The 10,225-nt window shown below is 45.4% G+C and overlaps 1 protein-coding gene across 3 annotated transcripts in view; it reads left to right on the plus strand.

Moving 5' to 3' along the window:
* LOC102429763 (dihydropyrimidine dehydrogenase [NADP(+)]-like) overlaps nt 1-10,225 on the plus strand; it is a 169,144-nt gene that overhangs the window by 55,691 nt on the left and 103,228 nt on the right. The window lies entirely within an intron of this gene.

The raw sequence follows: 10,225 nt of genomic DNA on the forward strand, positions 1-10,225 counted from the left end.
TGGTATTTTAAAACAGATTGACATTTTCACACTATCATAGAGCACATGGGTTAACTTTTCTTTTTCCCGGAGACAGTGGTCTTTAATGAGCCCGCTGGTGGCTTTTCCACATTTGCACATTACGATTTGTGAATATTTCTTTGCATTTCTTCCCTCACTTGGTGCCTTTTTTTTTTTTTTTTTTAGCAAGCAGTATTTAGATCCATCTGGTCAGGGTCCAGGAAGGCTTTTTACTAGACATTAAAAAAAGGGTGAGGTATATAAAGCTCATCGTCCATCGCATGACACTAACGTACAAGTTGTGAGTGGAACCTCCGAGGGCGAGCACCTCCAAGGGCATTGCACAGAAATGGCCCGTTTCCCTGTGTTTAGCCTGTGAAACAAACATGGATTTTTAAAATATCTCTCCTATCAGTGCTCATTTTCTTTTTAGGATCTTAAATCAAAGCTAAACAGCATTTAAAGGCGGAGGAAGGAGAAACGCAGGAGGCAGTGTGGGTACTGTTTTGTTATTGCAAGTACACGGCCACCATATACTCTGGTTCACAGGCTGATTGCCAGGCACGGTTACCAGGCAAGCAGCAGGGGAAAGTAATTAAATTTAATAGAAGCTGCCCTCATTTTGAAGCCACTTCTATTTAAAACCACAGGGGGAGGTAATTAAATTTAATGGAAACAGTAGCTTCTACACAAAGATACATGGTACTTCTGCATAGATGATTATGATGTCACGAAAAGAGGAATAATCTATTGCTAGTTCGGAGAAATTACCAGCTGGAGCAAAGGAGCCTGTTTTATTGTTTAACGTCTTGTTGCTAAAAAAAAAACACAAACCAACAACAAAACAACAACACAAAAAACAAGAGCGGAAAAATAAAACGGAGGACACAGTGGAGGAGGTGTGTCTACATAGAATGCGATCAGCCTCAGAGAGTTAAAGTTATTGAACATAGGAGTAAACTAACCATCAGGGGTAAAAATACTGTGTTCAGTCTCGAGGCAGATCTCGGCATGGGCTGCGTGTCTCACTGTGGTCCGCATCCTCTCCCTGGAGCAGCACAGGGGTGTCAGCGGCCGGGTACAGCCGTGAGCGCAGACGGAGCGGGCACACCGACAGCGATGCGGGAGGACAGCTCCTCTCTGCACGTGGCTGCTGTTGAGTAGACGGTGCAGGAAGACAAAGGGGGGGGGAGAGCTCCAGGCCAAGCCGCAGGGGGAGCCGCAGGGGGAGCGTGCGGAGCGAGGGAGGGAGGCGCGGGGGGCGAGGAAAGCCCCCGGTCAGCACGGGAAGGACGTCTCACCGAGGGCAGCAGCCGGTTGACTTCGGGGAGAACCGTGTCTGAGGGGATGGTTCCATTCCGCCCAACGGGAATGACGGCGTTTTGGGAAACGCCCGGATGCTCTGCTCAGGAGAGAGGAGAGCGGAGCTAAGGAGGGAAACCGGTGGTACCCGCTCCAAGGGGCCTCGGGCCGAGATGCTCTGAGATGAGGGCCGTCGGGTCACTCCGTGCCGCTCAGTCACACGCTGGGCCGGACTCCGTTGACATGGGCTGCATACGTTGCACACACATACACACACGTTACTGGTAATGTTGAGATTCACAAAACACAGTTAAATAATTGAATGACTAAGCAGTGAACAGTGGCCCGGCTGATGCAGCTCAGTGGTTGAGCGTCGACCTAGGAACCAGGAGGTCAGGGTTCGATTCCCTGGTCAGGGCACAGGCCTGGCTTGCGGGCTCCATGCCCAGTAGGGGGCGTGCAGGAGGCAGCTGATCCATGATTCTCTCTCCTCATTGATGTTTCTCTCTCTCTCCCTCTTCCTTCCTCTCTGAAACCAATAAAAACATATAAAAATAAAAAAAAAATAAAAGCGGTGAACAGTGTGGTGTGCGGGGCCTGGCCCTGCCTTTGGCGTTGGGTTTCCTTCAGCACATGCAGCAGGGCCTCCTTCCTGTCCATGTGAGGGTCCTGCCAGCAATGGTGCGATGCCCCGTGCTCGGAGGAGGATGTGGGAAGGGGCAGGAATCCATTATTCTCACCTGGGACCGGTGGTCGCCTCACATGGAGGGTGGTGTCTGGGTCCCACCAGGCTGTGGAGGGATGAGCGCTTTGGCCTGGGCTCGGGGAGGGGATGGCAGAGGTGGGGGCAGGTGCAGGGGGAGGGCAGGGCAGTGGCTAGAGGGGGGAGTGCAGGTGCAGGTAGAGTCTAGGACAGTGATGGCGAACCTATGACACGCGTGTCAGAGGTGACACGCGAACTCATTTTTTTGGTTGATTTTTCTTTGTTAAATGGCATTTAAATATATAAAATAAATACCAAAAATATAAGTCTTTGTTTTACTATGGTTGCAAAGATCAAAAAATTTCTATATGTGACACGGCACCAGAGTTAAGTTAGGGTTTTTCAAAATGCTGACACGCCGAGCTCAAAAGGTTCGCCATCACTGGCCCAGGACGTACCTGGCCTGAGGTAAAGCAAAACCTGTCGAGCTTTTTCTAATCTTTTCCCCTCAAAACTCGGAGGCTGTTTCCCCATCAGTGACGTCTGTCCTTGTTTGCGGAGGATCCCTGGGTGGAGGCGGAGCAGGAGGAGGTTGGCAGGGCTAATGGGAGCCCCTCAGGGTCCCTGAGTGTCGGGGGGGCAGTGGGGACAGGCGTGAGGAATTCCCGGAAGCCTCAGCGGGCCCAGGAGGCGGCTGGACAGGTGTTTACCGTGTCCCGGAGGCCAGTGACCTAGGGTCTAGTGTGTCCTGAGGGCGAAGGTAAGTTGTTTCCGGGAGTCATCCTGGGCTTGGGGGACGGATTCAGTAAGAAACGAGGAAGGTCACGGGCAGCTCCGTAGAGGCCTGGGGGGCAGGAGAGCCAGCGCAGGACTGGATGCCGCGTCCGCTCACTGCATGCACGTTACTGGGGTCTGAAGTAGACCTGCGAAGGGCAGACGGTGTCCTTGGCCTTCCTGTAGCATCAGCGCATAGTAGGTGCTCGGTAACTGTCTGCTGAGTTACTGATAATGGTGCACACGGCGGGTGGGCACCAGGAGGTTACAGTTCCTATGGAAACAGATGTGAGGGTGTGATGGTTACAGGAGCGTCACTAACTCCAGAGAACGTTGCAGGGCACTGTCACCTACTTCTGCCCACCCCTGTATGCCTTGCAAGCACCCTCACTCTCAGAAAAGAGGAGTAAGAGGTGGGTTTTTAGCACCGTCATGCACGTGGACACCGGATTAACAGTGATGGCTGCCCAGGGAGGCGGCGAAGTGGCTGCTGTTCTCAGAGGACGATTTCTATCTCGAAGCCCAGGAGAGTTAACAACAAAGGCCCTAGGAATCCATCAGAGGACTCAGTCAGGCGGCCGCATTCTAGGTACAGTCGGAGATTCACGAGGTTTCTGTGTCTTACCCGCAGCCAGTGAGTGTTTGTGGTAATAGGTCCTGCGAAGACCCCGTGAAGCTGTGATTGTATCATAAAGTGCCCACACCTTCCAGGACACGTGGAATTACTCGGTAAATGGCGTAAGAGGCAGTTGTTTCGCTGTTTGGAAGGAAGAAATGACTTCATAGTCTCGCCTCGAGAATCCTAAAGGAAATTCATGTCTGTGAAGAGCCCAAGTCCAACAGATTGTGGGAGGGACTGTCTTTCTGAGGTTTGATGAGGAAAGAGATGATAAGCTAAAAAGTCCTTGAAGAAATCACTAAGCTTTGACTGTATTGAAAAAGTTTATGTATCACAAAACTAATAGCATCAGTACATTGTGTTGCGTGTGTATAACTTGTTCAGAAAGAGTAGCTCAGTGGGTAATTGGCAAAGTATGTTGAAGTAAGCCTGGAAAGCATTCAGCTCTAACAGCAAAAATGATGTGAAGTAGGTGAAACAGCAGCCCTGGTTTTTGGTTGTTGATGTTACTGCAGGTCTGTGGGCGGGGAGGTAAGATTGAGTGCCCTTCCCACGTTCCAGAAGGCCAGGAGGCCTGGAAGTCACTGCTGCATTGAAGCAAAGATGGTACCAATAGGTACTCAGAGCCTTAAAACACGCGCTTTCAGTAGTAATGGCACTTCCTGAAATATATTATGCAGCAGACCTGCTCCTCAGACTTCAGAATATAATGGCGAACAAATTGAATAGTTGTCTGCTGTTAAAGAAAAACAATAAGGACATGAATATTTTATATATGTAATATGCCATAGTATATATATGTAATCTAGAGGCCCGATGCACAAAATTCATGCAAGGGCTTTGGCCCCGGCCCCTGCCCACCACCGCTGCGGCTGGGAGCCTCTGCCACCTCTGCCTAGGCCCCTGCCTGCTGCGGCTTTGTCTGGAAGGACATCCGGAAGGCTGTCCGGTCTAAGTAGCATATTACACTTTTATTGTTAAAGATGTGTGTGTGCGTGTGTGTGTGTGCGTGCATAATGGAAAGTTGTAGCATTATTCACTCTATCTGGATATTTAAATGATCTCTAACATGATGCTTTTAGTGACATAAGAATCCTCGTGTTATAATGTTCAGTGGAAAATACCACGAAAAAAATTTACATTAGAACGTGATGTCCACTGAACTAAGAAAAGTAGAGGAAAGGTAGGAATAAACCAGAACACAATAGGCATGGCATCTGGGTGATGGGCTTGCAGGTGCTTTCTCACCTGGTTTTCTATCCCGGGAGCATTTTATGAGTGATTAGAAAATCAATGAAGTAAGAGGTGGAAACAACAGAAAGAAATGACATGAGTGGTAGGGTAAGTGGTAAAAACCAGGATGAGACTCCAACTGTGACTTTAGTTCAATCTGTTTTTAATCTTACTTTTATTTTTGTAATATAGGCTTACTTTTCTTGGTAATATAGGCGTAAAAGGACCTATATGGAGAATCGGGATAACAGGAGAGAATGTGTTGTGATTGATGAGATATTAATAAGTGAAGATATGAAGTTTTAAAACGTTTGTATACATTATTCTTATTTAATCATGTATAGTGCTTATTTTATTTTTTTAAATGGGTTTTTATTGTCTTTTAGAGAGCGAGGGAAGGAGAGGGAGAAAGAGCATTGATGTGAGAGAAACATAGATCAGCTGCCTCCTGCACGCCCCCTACTGGGGGTCCAGCCTGCATCCCAGGCCTGTGCCCTGATGCCCAACCAGCTGAGGCTCACCGGCCAGGGCTGGCGTGCGATGTTAAAGAGTGTCCATGTGTCCCACAGAATGGGTTGGACTGGGAAACCTCAGTGTGGTCTGACAATGCAGAGCGGCACAGGAATGTTTCTTGTCTGAGCTCATGGAAGTTCCACGGCCGCGTGGAAATATTGTACAGGATTTATGAAAACGATGAGATAGGAAAAAAGATTTCTCAGGGCAGAAAAAGAATGCATCATCTCTAGCTTCAATCTCTGACTACAGTATAATAACAGTGGATTTAGAGGTAAAATTCTCGACTTCTTTTCATCACCCTTTCTCCTTATCTCTGCCAACTCAACCCTGCGACTGTGCCAAAGTGAGCTGATTTCCGTATTATGACATTTTGCACCTGTCTGAGCTCTTGGAATACATTCTGCACATCGAGGGGGAAAGGGGACCGTTTTTTAACATCGCGTCTCTCCCCTTTTCAGTTCTGGGGGCAAGTAATGGGCCATGCATCATAGAGCGACGAAGTGGGAAGGTATTTGAACTAAATAACTTGAGAGAAAGGGAGTTTCAAATTCTGAAAAACAAAGGCACTTAGAGAATATGGCTCATTAAGGAGAAATATAAACAGGCTAGGCAAAGGTTTTTGACAATAATAATATCCAAAAATATAGGTTGGTTAGATTTACGGACATACCTCTCTGGGGAGAATATACATGACCTTTTGGAGGGCAGACACTGCCGTTAGGGTTAGTGTGTTATGTGCAGAGCCAAGCCTGTTCCGTAAGAGCCGTAGATTTAGACGATGAGTAAGTACAGCATCCAGCTACCAGGACATAATGTCTCCTCTATCCTGGGCTTGGCTTTGTCACGTGTTAGGGACTCGGCCACTAGATGGCGATGTTGGGTTGCAGTTTCTTTTCCTGGCTATTTTTTCCTGGTGTATGTAATAGTCATTCTACCTGCGCCATTAATACAGAGTTAAAATTTAAAGTATATCTATTTAAACTTGGACATCGTTTTAAGAGATGCAACACGTTCTAAAATAGGAACTCAAAAGTTTGCAATCGCTTCAATATATGAGTTTCTGTACTTCACACTCGTAGATTTGAGAGGCGGAAGGAGTATAGTTATCTAACATTTCATTGAAAGACTGAGGCCTCGACAGTGATTCAAAGACATTTAAATTGTTTTAGTTTTCCCTTCTAGATGCATTAGTTTAAAAAGTGACATCTTTAATCTCTCTCCTCTGTTAACATGCAATGGATACTTGGACTGTGTAGCATCTGATCTAAGGGCTGTGTGACTCCTAGTGACCCGATATTGCTTTAGCTGTTCATTGTGTTAGTTCGATCAGGCTTGCACCTCTTGCTAAGCATTGTGGTTAAACTATGGACGCTGATATTTCTTTTTTTTTTTAAATATTTTTATTGATTTTTTACAGAGAGGAAGAGAGAGGGATAGAGAGTTAGAAACATCGATGAGAGAGAAACATTGACCAGCTGCCTCCTGCACACCTCCCACTGGGGATGTGCCCGCAACCGAGGTACATGCCCTTGACCGGAATCGAACCTGGGACCTTTCAGTCCGCAGGCCGACGCTCTATCCACCGAGCCAAACCGGTTTTGGCAACGCTGATATTTCTTAAACTGGAGCTTCCACACGACCTGGAGTAAAAGACTGTCTCTCTGAGTAATTGTGTCCATCTGATTAAGACTTGAAGATAAGACTCTTATTATTATCCCATTCAATCTTATTCCTGTGGACAACTTTGTGTGTGTGCATATATCGTTTGTGTGTTTGTATATGTACATGTGTATTCTCTATCTCTATCATCTCTGTCTATCTCTATCATCTCTATCTCTATCTCTACCTCTATCATCTCTATCTCTATCATTTCTGTCCCTGTCATCTCTATCATCTCTATCTCTCTCTCTCTAGCTCTATCTCTCTATCTCTATCTCTATCTCTATCTCTATCTCAATATCCCCCTTCCAGTCAAGGAAATCTTGCAGGTGACAATATTGGAATTTGGAGATCCTGTTGCTTTTCAGAATATCCATTAGGGTTATAAAGATTTATGTGCAAGAAGATTCAATGACATTGTTCCAGCATAGTGGAAAAGTAGGTGTAGGAAAGGAGAAGGCAGCCTAAGTATTTCTGACTCCTGAATTAAATACGTCGTCTACAAGAGGAATATAAGGCCATGAGACATTTGAAGTGACACTGAAGGAAAATATATGAAAAAATCAGTGAACCCAGAAAGTATTCACAAAGTGCTTCTCGTGAAATCAGCAGGTTGTCTCATGGTATGGAAAGTCAATACATATTTTTAAAATTCAGAATATGTTATGTAATCATAACGATGATTATAGGTGATTTAATATTTGCAACATGTACTTGTTTTCAAACATAAACATAAGTTACCTTTATCGTTGCAAGTGCCCGTGTGTGTCTATGTGTTTTTAACGGCGCGAGCAGCTCGCCCTGTGAGATTGGGTGTAGAAGCCATGTGTTGGCTTCCTGTTTCAGTCAGATGCCATGACGCAATCATAATGATGGTTCCCCAAGTTTTCTTCCCTCCGAGGGTCAGCAGGAGTCTCCTGGCTGTACCGCCCCCACCAGCAGGTTCCTCTTCTCCTCCAGAGAGCCCCTCGTTTCTATCCTCTCGGTCCTGGAGCAGTGCAGGCCCTGGGTTCGGCCCCTGCCTCCCACCACACGCACAGGGCAGCCAGCGGAACACCCTGCGCGCCTGTGAGTCTAAAGGCCAAAGCAGGCCGCCGCTTCTAGAGAACGATGTTGCAACTACTCTCATCAACATCCCCAGGAGGCAGCTTAGAAAACAGCTTGGTCATTGGGAAAAGGATTCCTCTCATCACAATCGGTGCCATTTATTTTACTTGAATAGATATGTTATGGCGTTAACTTTATGTAATTTGTGTAATATGAGCATATATGTGCAGAGACATTTTACACACTTGTGCACACACACGTACACACTGACACAGTGATCTGGGTCACCTGTTTGCCATGTACGTTAGGAATGTTACTTTCCTTTTCCTCAGGGGAGAGTGAGAGCAAGATTTGACATTGAATTTCAGATGGGCCAAAGGAAAAGTAACGTTTTCACCATTTATGGGGGGTGGGGGTAAGTCTTAGATTAATTCCTACCTAATGTCCGACAAAATCAAATATATGCTCAGCACTAGGACTTCTGGGTTATTGATGGATTTGGGTAGCAGCTGGCATGTATGACTTTGGAGCTCTGTTGATTTACAATCTTTTTCTCTACTTCGAACTTTGAATTTGAACTTGACTGTGAGAGGGATTGATTACATGCTTAGCAATGATAAGTTTTGTGCAACAACACAGGTGAAGTCAGGCATAGTCTAATTTCGTTATATATTTGTAAAACGCATAATTATAGTCAGTAATCTAAGCATTGGCTTATTCAACTTGGTGCCTACTATGTACCAGAAAAAATGTTTATTTAAAAACAGAAGAAAAAAATCAAATGAGTAACTGCCGCTTTCTGACCACTTAATACATTGAGAAAGATAAAACCAGGAGAGAAAACATGTACTGTTGGCATCGAGGGTGCTTCTACTTAAAACAGCAACATTGGCAACGACAGAAATGGCATTGCGCCAAGGTAAACCAATGTACTTTTCCTTTAATAGCAAAAGATGTGCATCAAAGACTAGGAAGTCGGGGATGCAGCTCCTGTCTTACTCCCAAAGCAAAACGCAGCGCCCAGGCCTGCTCCAGAATGCTTGTCACTGTAGATGCAGGCTGTGAATGCACAGCTAATAGCTAAAATTATTTAGGAGATAAAAATTGGTACTGTGAGGATTAGCTTTAATTTTAAGTATCCATAATTGAAGTGCCACATTATGATTTTAATGTTATGATAATCTTGTTAACAAGCTGTTGTGTATATACTATCATATTTTAATGTAGTTGCGGAGCTTAAGTAAATCATAAAGTAAATTGCTTTTGGAATCAGCCTTTTACAAGTGGAAAATTAGTAGTTTACATGTTTTGAATACGTATTTTGTAATTATAGTTGGCATTTTCTACAACTTTAGAAGAATAATAGATGAGGTTTATAGATAATGCACTATTGTGTATAAGGACTTGGGCATTTTTTTTGTGTTGCTCGTTGTGATTTGGGCTTATTTCCCATATCCTGTGTGATAACAGGTGATTGTACTTTCTTCTGTAAGAGTCTTCTCTTCTGGGTGATATACATATGCGGTTTAGATATCCCTTATTTCCCATAGATTAGCGTATTACATGTAACAGCAAGTTGATACACTGTCTAGCCCAGTATTTATATAGGTGACTAGCATGCAAATACATTTCATCCATTGGGAGTGTTGATTTTATTTTTGGGAAAATGTGCGCATACGGTTGGTAAAGGTAGCTAGGAAGTTAGGTTTATTTCCTCTGAATTGGGTGCCTCGGTCAACGAAGTGCAGTGATGTGACGGCCTAGAGCAGAAGCCAGCCAGCATTTTAGCGAAATGTCCAGACAGGAACTGTTTCAGCTCTCTGGGTCTGAAGGTCTCTGTTGCAGTTGCTCAGTTGTGCTGACTAATGCACCCTCGAGACAATACATGAGCTAATCGCGGGGCAGTGTTGGTGAGGCTGTGTCCTAATAAAGTTTTATTTAGATAAACAGATGGTCAGCTGGGTTTGTCATGGTGGGTTAAGACATATTTGTCCTTCCCTAACTGGTTTAGCTCAGTGGATAGAGCATCGGCCTGCGGACTGAAGGGTCCCAGGTTTGATTCCGGTCAAGGGCATGTACCTGCTGACACACCGAGCTCAAAAGGTTCGCCATCACTGCTCTAGACAATACATGAGCTATTCACGGGGCAGTGTTGGTGAGGCTGTGTCCTAATAAAGTTTTATTTAGATAAACAGGTGGCCAGCTGGGTTTGTCATGGTGGGTTAAGACATATTTGTCCTGCCCTAACTGGTTTAGCTCAGTGGATAGAGCGTCGGCCTGCGGACTGAAGGGTCCCAGGTTTGATTCCGGTCAAGGGCATGTACCTCCGTTGTGGGCACATCCCCAGTAGGAGGTGTGCAGGAAGCAGCTGA

Source organism: Myotis lucifugus, unplaced genomic scaffold (assembly GCF_000147115.1).
Source record: "Myotis lucifugus unplaced genomic scaffold, Myoluc2.0 scaffold_544, whole genome shotgun sequence".
Lineage (NCBI taxonomy): Eukaryota > Metazoa > Chordata > Mammalia > Chiroptera > Vespertilionidae > Myotis > Myotis lucifugus.